This window comes from Anser cygnoides, chromosome 4 (assembly GCF_040182565.1).
Source record: "Anser cygnoides isolate HZ-2024a breed goose chromosome 4, Taihu_goose_T2T_genome, whole genome shotgun sequence".
NCBI classification, from domain to species: domain Eukaryota; kingdom Metazoa; phylum Chordata; class Aves; order Anseriformes; family Anatidae; genus Anser; species Anser cygnoides.
Window position 1 is genome coordinate 77695341 of NC_089876.1, and position 15637 is coordinate 77710977.

The following is a 15637-nucleotide window of genomic DNA, read 5'->3' on the forward strand; positions in this document are numbered from 1 at the left end:
TTAGTCTTGGATTTCATATAAATAGCTTATTGAATCTGAGCCTGGCCTTTAATGAGGCTGCTTATGAGCATTATTTCTGTAGCAGTCAGACTTATACTGGAAGTGCTCTACCTTGAGTTATTGCTGGGTTCACTGCTGCCTTGGTATGTGCTCTCTACTGTCTGCTGGCTGGCTGGCACTTCATGAGGCGGATGTCCCAGCACTTTTAGGACTCTTTGGTACAAATGACATCAGTGCACACTTGAAAACCTGAAGCTAGGGCTGACTCTCCTCTTCCTGGTCTGAGCTTTTTCTAACTTGGTCACTCACCAGGGAGCAGGAGCACACATGATTTTCCAGGTGACAATAATTGATGGAAAGATATCATTGCAGTCCTATTTTTACCCCCCTAAGTGAGTGTGTGTTAGCAAAACATTCTGCAGGCTCCACTGAAAGCAAAATGGGCTGCTCCTGAGGGCTGTAATGTGCTAGAAGTAATGGGAAATAGGCTCTTCCATCTGCCCCTGCTGGGTCGAAACCTTACCTCAGCAAAGTGTAATTCCAATGCTGGAAGCTTTGGAGTAGTCTGTTCGAGTTGCCAGGTGAGACTTTCTTATGCGTTTGTTTGTATATGAATTTAGGAAGACCTTTAGAGCAAGAGTCCAGATTCCTGCTGCGAGTGCTCGTTGTTTGGTTCACTGCAGGAATATGCTCAGCTGTTACGTGTGTGATCTTACCATTAAAGGGGAAAACTTATGTTCAGCAAACTCTTGCTTTGTATTATCTGTCACAATGGGTTGCTTGCTGAATCAGTAGTTTTTTTTATACTTTGAACTTTTTGCTTTGTGCTTTTGATTGCAATAAACAGTAATAAATTGACTACAAGTTAATTACCCATCTTGGAAATTAAGGCTCTTAAAATTTAGAGAAGGTCCACAAATTCCTGGAATAGCCAATGACTTATTCTTGAGTATGGAAGGTTTTTCCATTGCTGTCCAGAATTGGGGTTGGTTTAAAGCAAACAAACAAAAACTAATAGCCTTGACTTCTGGGAATTCTTCTATAGTAATTATGAAGTTCTAAGGATGCAAATGGAGAAAAACAGAGGATCTTAAGTTTCTGTGACCCCAAAAATGTAAAAGGGGGAAGTGTTACAGTTCTTACAATGGCAGTTGGGTAAGTCAGAGCAAGTGATGAACAAGAAGAGCTGAGTACAGACGCTTACCTAGAAGTACTTCTGCAAAACTGCTGTTTTTTCCAGTGGCTGCTAGTTCCCCTTCAGTTTGTTCAGCCCTAAGAAGAAAATCTATATTTAGTGAAGCAAATGTGGATGAAATCTATATAGAAGTATTTTGTCTGACAAGTTTTGGATGTGTTCTTAAGACTTGGTAAGTCGATGTTCAGGCACCATAGAAAATCAATCGATACTCTATTTTTGTAGAATGAAATAGCTTGCTCAGCATGTGCTAATGGGTGATAACCTCTTATCACCCAGACCAATACTGCTCCCGGCAGCTAATTTATTTGTTCCTGGTCTTGGCACCTGTGCCTGAACTATGCTATCGTATAGCATAGGCTGATGGCCTTCACCTCGCCAGATTTTTGACCTTGCTCGTAGCATCTTCTGGAGGGCTCTGCAAGAGTACTCCAGCTGGAAGGCTCGGGAGTCCTTGAGGTGGGGAAGGAGGTGTCTGTCTCTTAGCGTGTGCTTTTGATGGGGTCCTTGGGCTCTTTGGGTTACCTGGGTGCGGTGGCACATCCCACCAGGCAGCCCAGAATGCCGTGTGCCGCTTTATTTCCCCCACAGGTCATTCAGCGCGCTGTGGTTCAACCAGCGAAGGCTCGCTTGCTGCCTGGGCTTGGCTTTGTGGCTTTCTAGTCTTCTTTTCAGGTGTCAGCCAGATGTAGCGATGGATTCAAAAGTATGAGAAATCCCTGTCAAGGCTTTGCATTATTAGCTGCGCTTGATGAAACTGAGGTCCCTCTTATCCCTAATAGCACTCTCTGAAATAAATAAATAAGTAACCTTTGCATCTACAAGGGTGGTGGTGCGTGGGGGTAGGAGGCTCTGGTTGTGTGTAATGTGACCTGCCGCAGCCTTCAGTGTGACCAAACGTAGGCTGGTAAGCTGTGCACCTGTCAGCCTGCCGCTTGCGGTGCCCGTATCTGGGGGGGTGTGAGCCGAGACCTTTACCTAAAGTTAGCCTCTGCGTCTGCGAAGGGCAGCTGGCTTGCCTCTTCGAGTTTTGCTAACGTAGGATCGTGGTAACTCTTTGGAGGATCAGTCCTTTGCTGCAGTTGGAAGCAGGAGAGGTTGCCAGCTTCTACTCTGCCCATTGTCCCATTGAGCTTTAATTGGATTAGTGCCTGCTGGGGCTTTTGACGTGGAGCTTTGCTGTTGCATCACCCACGGGCAGCAGTAATATAGCATATATGCCTCTTCCCCGTAAGTTCTCCATGACAGTTTTGGTGTATTGCATCCTTGATTTTTTTTTTTCCAAAATTTTTTTAGACTTAAAAATTCATTTCTGTTATAGAAAAAAAAATGCTGAGCAACAGCATAATAGGATTTTTGGAGATTAATAATAGGATGGCCTGATGACTCTGACACTAATTATGATCTATCTATTTTGAACACGAGAAATGCCTTGTACTGTAAAAAGAAGCTCCAGGCTGAATCCTCAGGTTGCTACAACGCTATTGCTATGACAAACAAACCCCAGAACATGCAGCAATTACCTACCCGGCACTGTGGCTATTTAACAAGGAGTGGAGGACAGCTGGTCACCTTAGTTTCAGTTACAGCTTAATATTTTATTAGTCTGTGTTTCTTATGAGGTCACAAAATCAGCGCACGCTTCAGGGCAGCAGATTTTGGGTCTGTGTAAGGAACGTGGTGTTAGTACTCGCTAGTTCAGATCGACTCGTGGAATTAACTGTCCTTGGTTATACAGAGTAAATGGCTTGAGCTTACATTGCAAAATGCGTCTTGATGTAAGCTGAATCTGTTAGAGAATATTCATTTTGTCTTTAATACAGATGGGTGTCAAGTGGAATTTCTCAGGTTTGTATGTGTATATGCAGAATTTTTTTATGAAGTCTTTTCTTTTGCTTTGGTAGTGCATATTCTTTAAAGATCTAATAGGAAGCATGTGTACCAGAGAGATTGTACTTCATGAAGAAACTGCAGTGAACCCTCTAGACTTTTCTCGTGAACTAGCTGTAACAGCACATGATGATATGCTTATCTGGAAGAAAAAAAAAGTTGGAAAATATTGGCTTAAGACTGGTTGCAAAGACAATTTTATTTTCCTATTGTAGAAAGTTAAAAGGATTAGAGCAAAAAAGTAAAGAAGTGAAGTGTTGTGAAATCGATGACAATAAAAATTTTACTGTGTGGTTTCTTGAATCTTTGTCTTAAACTCCTAACTCTTCTTTAACATCAACTGTAGTTGTCATTAAATAATTCTGGCCTAAATGCAGTTACAAAGATAAATGTGTTTTCAGAAACTTTGATAGAGGAATGGAAAATTAAATCTTCTCCTCTGGAGATGACACAGATATATATTTTTGGTCTTTGTTTGTAGGAAGACAGGATTATGTATGGCAGAACACTTACCATGGTAACATAGATTACGATTGCAGAGCCGTCGGCTTTTTTTGTACTTCAGCCCCAGTGTCAGCCAGGAATAACTATAAAAGGCGATGTTTCTATCGCATTTTAATCATGTTAATTACTATGTTTTTCACTCAAAGCCCATTTAACATATAATTAAAATAATCATTTTTATGCAATTTAAGTGTCAAATTTAGAAGAACATAAATATGCATATAGAAATCAGTGTGCATTTGGAGAAATACTCCTGACATTCTAACATAGCTGCAGAACACAGGGCTCTTAGTGTCAGTTCTGTACACCATATGTACACGGGAAACCTGTACAACCTTACCTGGGGATGCAATTTAGACCTTGATTGCAATTAAATGTCTGCTCTGAGGCTTATATTCTGCCAAAAGTGAAAGAATTCTTGCATCTAGATGCACATTGTGTATGCTAAAATGTGCGTTAAGACTAAAGCTTCTTTACTTTGCTGTGAGGCTGTAAAAATGGGGAAACTTTACAGTGGTGACTAAAGCGGTTGAAAAGAAGGGGTGAGGAAAGATGGGGATCTTCGTTCTTCTGAGTCTAAGCAGAATATTTTGGAGTACATCTGGACAGATAGGCACAGCTTGGATGCCAGTGTATGGGAATGTTTCTGGGGCTGGAGGGAGGTGCAGCAGCGAGAGGCATCATGTCAGCACTTTTGCACCAACTGAGCTGGTGCTTGCTGCTAAAGAAGCCCATGGAAATACTCCACAGATTTATTTGAGTACAGAAGGGAAAGACAAATGGGAGCTTTGCTTAAATCAAACCCTTTGACCTCATGGGTTAATGTGAAGTGCTTCAGATATCTACTCCTGTGCCAGCTGTAAAGGTGCCCAAAGCACTTCTGGAGCTAACTGCAGCCTGTGTTACCTAGGCTTTTCTGAGCATTTGGCCAAGCATCCTGAAAGTTTGGTGATTGTGCCCCACTTCAGGAGTTCTTATTTCAGGATTATGCCCCAAAATATGCCTTATGTCCCTGCGGAAGGGGATCATTGAAGACATGCTCAGAGATGGTCTTGCACACAAAGGAAACACTGACTTGAGTGAAACTCATCTCTGAATTATGAGTGCTCTGGAAGATATTTTATGCTTTTCTGTAGATTTCTGTACACTTAAGAAATTCTGTGCCTAAGAGGAACTGATCACTTATATAAGGTCATCAGTGGTTCAGATTCAAAACTGGAAACCTCTCAGCAAAACAAACGATCCTGGCTAATGCTTTAATTACAGTCCAGAAAGAATTTTAGTTTGGAGGGGGATAAAATTAATGGCAGGCAGTGATCTATAAGCCTGGCTTACTTGGGGTGTGTAGGGATCCACCTGAGCAACTGCCCCTCGCGGTGCTGAAGGCAAGGCTGTGGTCGCTGTCATGGCTGCGGTCAATGCTCACTGCTCTGGGAAGTTCCCCTGGCCCCAAGTTATTTGCAGCAGCCTGCACTGAGCCACCTGCCTCAGCAGGTGTGATGCTAAATGCCTGTTGAAGAAGGGAAGTGAACCTCTGCCTGGAATCCAAATTTATCTTTGCAGCGGGTTAATTGTACATCTCGTGATGCAATCAGTATTAGGCTTCGTTTGTGGGCTTCTAATTGCAGAGGCACCAAATTGCTCGAGCGATTTTTGAATCTGTTTAAGTGTTGGAGCAGGTGTGGTGTTCGGGGAGTCATCAGAGACCCACATCAGCTTAAGGCAATTCAGGCTGTATTCTAGCGGGTAGGGGAGGTATTGCTTGTGGAGCTGACCCAAAGCTTTTGGGAAATGGCTGTACACAAAATAACCTTGGACAGAATGGAACTAGCAGCGAGGACTACAACAGTACTATTTTAATTTAATATTCCCAGTATAGTGTTTCACTGTAATTAAACTCTGTTCTTTGTCATTTTCTGTGTTATTCTCCAGATTCTTTACTCTGGTAGTATATATTAAAAGAAAAAGTAAATGCAATTTTCAACCCTGTGCTGCCCCCTCACTTTTAAACTTTTTACAACTTTGCATGTATTTGGGGAAAAAAAAAATCGGCAGCTATAAACAAGCTGTTTCTGCATGAGTACATACAATAGAATGAAAGAATGATACCTCATATTCATACCTTATCTTTACAACAATTAATGTTAGAAAATAACTTGATTAAACTTTGACTCAAATAGAAGTATGTGCTGGCAATAGATGTGTTAAGAAGTGACAAGTAACATTGACTTTTGATTTTAAATAATGGTTGCAATGCTCAAAAGGCTTGCAGACTAACTTGTTACTTACTTCTCCCCCAGTAATAACTAAATGTGCAGCGGGCAGTAGCCTCCGATATCAGCATGTGCATTTTTATTTCCCTTTGGCTGGGCAGTAAAGCTATAAATCCATCACAGATGCACATACGGAGTTGCTCTTTAGCTGAGCTGAAGCAAGACGGATGGAATTTGACCTGCTGCATGTCTCCATGGGGGATGCGTGTGGAAAACCACAGTGTTTTGGGTGAGAGAGGGTCTTGAGCTGCGTGCAGCTACGATGAGGGACATTGAGGAGAAAAAATCGCACTAAACTTCTGTCACCTTAAAGAGAGCTGTTGGAAAGCTCTGTGTGCCACCTGAGTCCTCGAATTGTGTGGATGCGGGCAGTACTCCGTTCTTTAAGCACTTGAGGGGAGGGGGTTGGTTTATAACCATTATAACTACAAAGCAAAGAGGATTTTTTTTAGGAGCATGGACTGTTACAGAAAAAAGGCTGACTCTTGCAGGTTAGGTTAATTTTTGCTTTGGTTGAGACAAGTTGATTGTCTGAAACCGTGTCCGTGCGCTTCACCCACAACAGAGGATGCAACAAGTGTAGTTTTCTTAACGGGCAGAGTGGCATCTCTGTCAATTTAAAAAGAAGTTACCTTTTTTTTTTCTTTTTTGAGGTGAAGTGTCATCAGTCACGTATGGTGCCCCTGCCTGATGGGGAGTAGTCGTGTGTTTACCCAGATGCACAAAGTTTAGAAGGAAAGTCATAACTCAACTAGCCAAATATTTGAAGGGTGTACCCATTTTGGAAGTCCTGCACATAAATGTGCTCGTGTTTCACAGACTGTTCTGTGCTCTCCTTGTGTTTTTCCCTGCCCTTGCAGAAGGAGGACAATAGTTAGGCAAACCGCTCCGTGGCATGCCAAGCCCTAGGCACATGTGTGAGGTGAGCTTGTTCACATAGCTGGGCCGCCTCTGAAGAGGTGAGTCAGTAGGAAAAAACACGTTCAGCCACTGATCTACAGAATTATTACATTTGGCCCTAAGTGCTTTTTAATTTGATTTGTTCTGCATTTCCTAAGCCTTTTCATATGTTGGATATCCCTATGGGAAGAGAAGTCTTCATTTGCTGGCTCTGGCAAAGTTACAGTAAAGGTTTAACCTACTAAACCTGTATAAGACAACCGTTAGATAATGAGATTTTTGAAATTAGTGGTGTGTTTTCTCTCTCTCTCTCTCTCTCTCTCTCTCTCTCTCTCTCTCTCTCTCTCTCTCTCTCTCTATTTAATTTTATGAGTATTTGAATTCATTTTTGAATTTTTCAATTTGAATGCTATTGGAGACCAGATCCTGACTTCTTTTCTCATTCTGCAGAAACCTGGCAGGTAGACTTCTGTTGCCTCACACTGAGGGAATAACGGCTGTATGTTATTGAGGGAATGCAGCTTTCTCTTCCAAACATCTGCATCTTGGCTGTGCTATTTCCCAAGCACGCCAGTTTGCATCCTTCTCGCCTCTAGAAGTTGCCCTGGTGTATTACCATTGGCATGCACAGTCTTACTGGAAGCGTGATTAGCTTTCATGTGCCACTTTTGAGATGGATGTGTAAGATTAAAAAAAAAAAACACGTTTTTTATCTTGATGTTGTATGTGTTAATGCCTAAATCACCAAGGGTTCAGCAGAGGTTTTAAACTAGTAATTCGCTTGTAGTAAAACTAAGGAAAAACTAAATACGCGGTTTCCAAGCATTCAGTAGCACTGTTTTCATATGGGTCACGCTGCTGGGGCATTGTTTATTTCAACGCTTTTGTGTATTTGCTACATATAACTGTGCTATTTACTATTTTCTTTGAGAATTACAGAAATTGAATGTTTAACTAGCTGCTCTTTAAAAAAAAAAAACAATCACAAACATAGTGATTGACAATGTGGGTGCTAAGTCTCAGGCAGCAATTTGAAGGACTGTTCTCCATCGCAGAGGCAGAAACTAACAAGATGCTTGGCTGAGGGAGCCTTAAAAACACAAGTTGTAATGTCAGCTATTCAGCTTCGTGTTTTGAGTGGCTGTGGCTGTCTATTTGTTCCATTTACCCCACGCATTAGGATAGTGTCAGTGGTTGCTTATGTAAATGTGTCCAGAGGACAAACTTTATTTAACTGAAGATGCTTCCAGTAATCGTCTGGTTTTCTTGGAAGTGCCTGTCTGGCTATTTTGATAGGCTGGCTCTTAAACAGTTTATCAGATAAATCAAACCCGGTTTTGGAAAATGCCTGTGTAGGCCATACCTCTCCCCTCTCGGTCAGAATAAGAGCAGGGAATCTTATCAAAGCACGTTCATCCTGAAATATTCAATGTTGGGAAAGAGTAAATAGCGCGTTTCTGAAAGGGAATTAGCAGCAACTAGAGAGGTTTTCAGCAAAAGAGGTGGGAGAGGCTGGAGCCTAATCTGTAACTCTTGACCATAGTCTAATGGGAATCTACTTGGGAACAAGGGTCTCCAGATACACTTGCTGTGGGAAACCGTCTTCTTGGAATTGGCTCTGTACTAGACACAACAATTCATTTCAGACTTTTTTTTTGCTGTTGCTTGTGTTTTGGTTTTGTTTTTCCATGTATGTATTCTCTTAAGACTTGAGATGAACTCACGTTGTAGCCTGAATATAATTCAGGCAGCTTTTAGAGCAATTCTGGTGGCTACAAAGCTATGTATTTCTTCCTCTTGGTTCCTTTTAATGGCTTAGTGGTTCAGATTGTGAAGTACTTTCTGTTGGGGCACAGCCTTGTGAGTCGTGTCAGGTTAAGATGCTGATGTGTTCAGACAGCCCTGTTTGTCAAAATGATGTGTTCTTTCCAACTAATCTTAAAACAAACTTGAATTTTGTGAGCACCATCGTAGGAAACCCAAACTGTGAGACTTGGGATTTAGAGGAAATCAGCATGCTTACATTCTGCAGAAACTCCTGTTTGCAAAGTCAGACCTTTTGCCAAGCTGGTGTCAGGGTCAGGTAGGTGACTATTTGGAACCTAGGATAGTCATGCCTACGGAAACATTCAAAATTTTTCTTTCCTTTTTTGGCACTGCCATGGAGAGCTGAGACTTCACAATGTAGAAAGCGTCTGGTTTTCACTGATTTCCAAAATGATGCTTTTGGTGGGACTGGCTGTTAGTCTGGTCACTGACATGAGATAGAAATCTAGGACTTGGAGTGCATGCTGAACAGTTTTCCTGGTATTTGTCACAAGTCTTATACTTGTCCAAAACTTACAAAATTCCTTTGTAAAATAAAGTCACTGGTAAACTTACTTCTAAAATAAATATTTTTTTCCAGCTTTTCTGCACAATCGTGTGTTAAGAGGTTACTTGAAAACATTAATGAAAGCTGTGCTACTTAGGAGCCAACTGTAAAAAAAAAAAAGTGCATTTAACTTGGAGCACTAGCAAGAACCATGAGAAGATAACTTTGGGACAGGGAAGTTGGGGAAGACCCCTTCTATTTGAATTAAAAGAAAGAGAACAGAGAGGGCAGGGGAGAACAAAGCTGTTTGGGAGTGGGGACAAAGGAGAGGGAAGATGATAAAAGACACCAAGGAAACTGGAGATGATAGCAAAACACTTTCAGCTGTGTCCAAAAGTCTTACAAATTGCCAACCCAAAACATTTCTTAGCATATTTTAAACACTTATTTTATAAAACATACATGAAAACATAACTATGTGGAAGTAATGCTTTCTTAAAGAACAAGATCTTACTGAGCAAGATCTTTGCAGCACATCTGATTTTCAGGGTGTTTTTTTTTCTTGTATTAAATGGCAGAGTAACTAAACATACAGGTGTTATTTCCCTTCAGCTGTTATTCTGGAGTAGATCTGGCTTTCTTGTTCATCCTTTGAAATCTGCACTCCAATAGATACCGGAACATGAACCTTGTAGATTCTGGAAAAAAAGCATAAGTATAGATTTGTTGGGAACTTTGATTTTAAGCTTGTCTTCTGTACCTCCAAATTACAAATAGGACGGTTCAGGAGAAAGTCAGAGTTAGAACTATGCGGAAGCTGTGAATTTGTAGCCCTTATTTATTTCCTTAGTATAAATAGCACGCGTGTTCAGTCTTTGCTTAATGCAAATCTCCTGGCTTGGAATACAAAAGTAAAATCAGATGTGTGAAATGTTTGCCGATACAGAAAGCATTTCCCCAGAGGTATGCCAAGCTGGTTCCGTTTGACTGCTTGTTCTTCCTCCCAGGTTCCTGCACTGCCCCACAATTGCCCTTGTACCCATCTGTGGCTGCAGCCACACCGCTTCACCTTGGAGCATTTGGGAGTCAGCGGTGACGTTCGTTCTCATCAGCGTACTTGGGTGTGCCTTGAAGAACCACTTGAGTGAGTTCGTTCCTGCAGAGCCCTACACACATTCTCATTCTTTGTTTCAGCTCCTCAAACAATTACAGCCCAACAGTATGTAGGGGAAAATCCGAGATTTATTGTGGAGCCTGAGTTCCTATTTTCACAGAGCAGGAGCTTTCTTTTAATGGTATTCAGCAAGATCCCTTTCTCACAAGAACTGTGCCAGAAGATGGCATTGCTGTACACAGAGCACTCATCTCCATTGCAACAAGTCATTAAGAGGAGTGGAAAAACTGCAGCTTGAAAGTCCATTAGGCTGACAGGAAACAAATTTGCCTTCATATCACACATCAAGGACAGTTCCGTTAAGATATATAATGTGCCGAGGAGTTGTTTTTTGTTGTTTAACAAGAAGCTTGTGTTTAAAAGTACAGATTAGTCTGTGGGCTGAGTGGGTGTATCTCAATACTGAGAACTCTTTCAAATGGAAATAGAAGACACTCATTAAAACCTCCTCCTGCTCACACCACCTCCTGCCAGCATCTTACTCCTTGGCTTCAGAATCTGCGTGTTTTCCTCAAAACACTGTCTCCTAACCATCCATTAGGCACAATGGAAAACGTATTTAATAAATTCTTTTGCTAAGGTATAGCCACAATAGCAAGTAGCTCTGGGCACACTCCAAGGGCTTCATCAGTGAGTTGAATCTCAAAAGACAGTAAGCGGTGCTCTGAGGTAGGTGAAATTTTGGGGAAAAGCTGTACCAGACTCAAAGAAATGTTTTGTATTCTTTTTTCCCTACTTTGTACTTGATGGAAAATCCTGTTATTCCAGAGGGAGCACTGTAGCTCTGACTTCCCGAATCTGTAGGATGAATTGCTGTGATCACAGTTGGATTGTAGCTTTTCTTGGAAAAAGACAAAATCTCAGTTCTGCTGGCTATCTTGAAGTGGGTGCAGTCCACAGGGAGCTCTGTTTGTTATGACTACACTGCGGTCATGGCTGGGCGTGCTGATGGAAGCTACCTGCTGTGTTTCCAGCTCCTTCAGGACCTCAAGGATTTGTCTGAAAGCTGCTTGTTGCTATCGTGAGCTCTGGAAAATCATTAGGTTGGCTCATGCTGGTGGCTGAACTATATGAACCGCCTCCTTCAATTATATGCCAAACACTAAGCAGAGATGCACAGAAATTCAATTAGAAGGACATAATGCTGGAAATTAACTAATACCAGAGAACTTCCTCTTGCCACCACTGTAAATGAAGTTAAATTCCTTTACCAGTAAGGCTTTGAGGGGGAGGAGAGGGAAGACAAATAACAGCGAACAAAAATAGAGTATAGAACAATTCTTACCAAGTTACCTCCTCAGCCAGAAAAATGAGTGCCTCGCATCCTCCACTTGTTAACTTGGCCACGTTTTGTTCCTTGATCTTCCTCCCTGCAGGAGGCTGGAAGAGGAAGCCAAGGACTGAAGAGCCGTTCTTTTCCTCTGCTTTTCCCGTTATGTGATGGGAGTTGCTCTGTGGGATCTGGCTTGGAGTTAGTGATGGACAGGTGTGGCAGTAGGAAATGTGATTTTTTTCAGTGGGCTAGGATCCAAATGTGTGGGTAGATCTTACCTTGATCTTTCCACAGGTAGAGACTCCTCTGGGAACAAGAAGGATCTGCTTTTAATTTAAAACTTCCGATTGCTCTCTTTAACAGCAGCTCTTGTTGCTGTTGCCTTGGTGAAATAACTGTCACAAAAATGGAACTTAAAAAAAAGAAAACAAAACCCAACAAAACAATAAACTTGCCTTTCAAATACCTGAGGCTCTGATCTACAGTAATTCACAGCTGTTATGTAGGCATAGGCTAATGTGCATTTGGCAAGTGTTTTTTATGGTCTGTGTGGCTGGTTCTGCCAGGAAGGTGAAAATTGTCCTTCATTTAGTGGTTTGGAAGGTGGTGCGTGAGGGGCTCTTCTCAGCGCTGGCCTTCGGTAGCTTCTTTCTGAAGGGGCTAGTGGTGGAGAGGAACCCTTTACTTCACTAGTTTGTTACCAGGCAGGAGAAAACTCTCACTTCTGTGGGGAAATCCTTGAAGGAATTTCCTTGAATCCAGCAGGAGAAAACTGCGCCTTGCTGTTGGCAGGTTCCTTTGGCTACTTCTCATTCGTGCTGTTGAGATGTAAGAGAGGTTGCAAGTCCATGATGGAAAAGACATTCTGAAGTCTGTGGATACTCACATCCCTCTCAAAACTCTCTTTTGGGTAGTAACCTGCTATTTTATCTTTTAATAACTTGTTATGGGGCTGAGTTGCAGATTACTGGCCTCAGAAGCACCATGCCTGCTTGAGCTCGGAGGCCTGATGGGTTCTGCCGGTGGCATGGGAGCAGGCAGAGGGTGACCACATTGCTCAGGTGTCATTGAGCAGAGCATGGAGGAGCCACTGTGACCAGTGAAGTGGCTTGCTTCCTTTCTGCCAGACAGAAGGGCTCGGACTGCTTCGGCACCCAGTGCAGTCCACTAGAAACCATTAAAACATTGCTGCGCTCCCCATCCTTCCCGGAGTCCCCGCGAGTGTATCTGTATTTACTTATATGGCTGTGCTGGGCCTGCTCCAGCTTCTTTTACACTTGGGATTTGTTCCTGTTGAACTCCGGAAGGAGTCGGATGTGCAGGGGGTGCAGCATTATGCTGGACTCATTATGCACTCAGAGCTAAAAGCATTATTGATTTCATTTGCTATGAATGAAACAATTTAGATTTATCTGGAAAAAAGAAGGAAGGAGGAATGGGGGGGGGGGACAACAACAAATGAATGTTTCATGCCGTGCCTTTCAATGCAGCAATTTCCTAGTTTGCTTCATTCCTGGCTTCCTTGGAATGGCGCTCGGTGCGTGCTCTGTGCCGCAGGACTCGGAGCACCCGGCCTCGCCGAGCCGCGCAAAGTACCGCCGGTCCCTTTGGTCTCGGGTGGGGATGTGAGGCACGGCACGGCAGTGGTGTGGGCACCGCACAACGTGGGGGCACGTATAGGAAGAGATCTATATTTATACAAAAAAGCATGGATTCGGCCAGGCTTTACCCTGCTTATGGATTTAATGGGAGGAGCACTTAGCACTGTTAAAGCTTTCTCAGAATTGCTTCCAGATAGCACAGACTAGATATCGGAAACCAGAGCTAATGTATACAGCATCCCAGAGCAATTTCTTGCTATTTTGGCATTTCTTGCTACTTCCTGTTCTCTTTAACCCTTTCCCTAGTGCAATTTCAATAGCACATCAAAGCCTACTTTCTGATGCACGGGCCAATATTTTCTCACGAAAGCTATCAAGCTGTACCTGGCTATAACGGTTTGGGCTTCCAGAGCTGTGTGCCTGGACAGCAGTGTCCCCTTTGGGACTACGGCAGGGTGTTGGGTGCTTAGTACAGATGTTTTTACCTCAGCTACCTCTGGTAGCCCTCAGCGTTGGGTTCTGTGACCACAGGGAGGGAGCAGGAAGGCTGTGCTCACACTACCCTTTTCTGAAGGGCAGGTGTATGACAAGCCGGTAAGTAACGGCGGTTTCTGCCCCCCTTTGGGAAATAAACCCCGGTGCCGCTGACCCGGAGCACCCCTTTCCTCTCAGAAGCCACCATTCCCCCCCCAGCCTGCTTCGCCCTCCGCCCTGGCAGCCTCCCGGTGACTTCGGCTCTGAGGAGGGGGCCGCGGGGCGCGGCCGTTCGGGGCGCGGCCGTTCGGGGCGCGGCCATTTTGGGGCTGCTCCGCCCAGGGCGGGTCGGGGCGGCCCTAGCGGGTCCCCCCCCTCCTCCCCTCCTTGCGGCAGCCCCAGCCCCGAGCTGCCCGGGAGGAGCCGCCGGAGCCCGTGAATGCCCGCCGCCCGTTGCCGATTTCAGGCTGGTTTCAGGCTGTCTCCGCTTTCTCTCCCTGCCATCGCCCGAGTGGAGCCGGCCCCGCCGATGTGAGGGCTCCGTGAGGGGTGACGGGGGTCGGGGGGTGCGCGGCTCCTGGGGGTGGCGGCTGCTGGAAATACGCACGGCTCGTCCGCTGCTTTGCATAAGGGTGTGTGTGTGTGTGAGGGGGGGGATCGTCTGCGATGCCAATCCATCCTCCCTGGTTTTGCCTCAGCTATGCATAACTAGCTAGCTGATGCATTTTCCTTTTTTTTTCTTTTTTTCCCTTTGTGGTACCGGGTTGAAGAGGGAGAAGACACCCCGAGGGCATGCTTAAACTGCAAGGAGCCTTTGGTGGGACCGTGTCTCCGAAATGCTGTTGCTCCTTGCCTCTCTCATTTTCGCAGGGCTGCAAAATGGGCTCGGGCAGCACTGTGTGGAGGTGTTACCGCAAGCAGAGCAGCGTGAGCTAGGTGCTGAAAATGCCTTCGTAAATCCGTGCTGCCCTCCTGGCTTAGAAACCTCCGCTTCTATCCCAGCTCTTGCAGGAGAGTTGGGTGATATGATAAAACAAGAAAGCATTTAGCAAGCTGTCTCGCTAATCTGTAACCTCTGCAACTTTGTTTTCGCCTGGTGTATCATTCGTATTCCCTCCTAAGTGCCTTTTCAAAAGGCAGAGCCACACGAGGCTTGGCACCTGAGGGAGATTGCTGCTCGAGTCTGGCAGGCAACCCGGTGCTGGGCAGCCCAGGGCTTAGTCTGAAGCCCGCTAAGATCAGCGACAAGCATTGCGCTGACCTGGACAGGTGCTGGATCGGGTCCCCAGCTGCCCGCCTGTCTAACCAGGGACTGTGGGTTCCTGCAGGGTGTCTTGATGCCAGCTCCTGAACTGGTCTCTAAGCACTGAAAACAAATACTTGCATCTGCTTTTCTCTTATTGCCCTTGTAGTAAAAACAGTACGGTTTTATTATAAAACTTGCTTTTGTTTTTTGTCAGATTATCTCATTAGTGTGCAGCAGTCCGTGGACCCTAGCAAGCTGTGGGTAATTCTGCGTCTTGTATACAATCCTTGACTTGTCTCTTCTGTCTGTGCACTAGGCTACAGTGCTACGGCCAATAAATTATTGCTTCCAATGCTTCTTGGGTGTTCTGACTGTAATTAGACCTCTCCAGGGCCTGCTACATTTGTAACCCTAAAGAAAAGCCTCTTATTGTTACTATTGAATAGCTTTCTCTCTTGGAGTGATTTAGTCCTGTACCTATATGGCTGTGTAGACTCTGTAATGAGCTTAAGCACTGGAAAGAGCAGGACAATCTGGGATCTTTGTCGCACTCTCCAGCAGCTTGAGTCAAGGGAGGCTTCACCGTAACCCGTGGCTATGGCTGCGAGACTGGAGTCACATTAATCCACTTCAGAAGTGGTGGGAGTAGACCCAGCTTCTGATGTTTGAGTGACTTCTTGTGAAGGTTTTCAATGTCCATCACGACAAATCTATGACTAGAAATGAGAAAGGTGACTCCTTGACCGTAGTGCCCTAGAAGAATAAATACCAAGTAAAGCTTTCTGCAGTCTGT

The 15637-nt window shown here is 44.2% G+C and overlaps 2 long non-coding RNA genes across 3 annotated transcripts in view; one reads left to right on the forward strand and one right to left on the reverse strand.

Moving 5' to 3' along the window:
- Positions 1–15637, forward strand: part of LOC136790764 (uncharacterized) — a 99033-nt gene that overhangs the window by 12221 nt on the left and 71175 nt on the right. The window lies entirely within an intron of this gene.
- Positions 9328–11931, reverse strand: LOC136790765 (uncharacterized). Of its 2 annotated transcripts, none has more exons than XR_010831303.1 (3): positions 11802–11901; positions 11536–11711; positions 9328–9774 (listed from the first exon to the last, which is right to left on the reverse strand). It is a non-coding gene; the product is annotated as an uncharacterized lncRNA (long non-coding RNA). The 2 variants fall into 2 exon arrangements; XR_010831302.1 differs by having other exon boundaries at positions 9331–9774; positions 11536–11630; positions 11802–11931.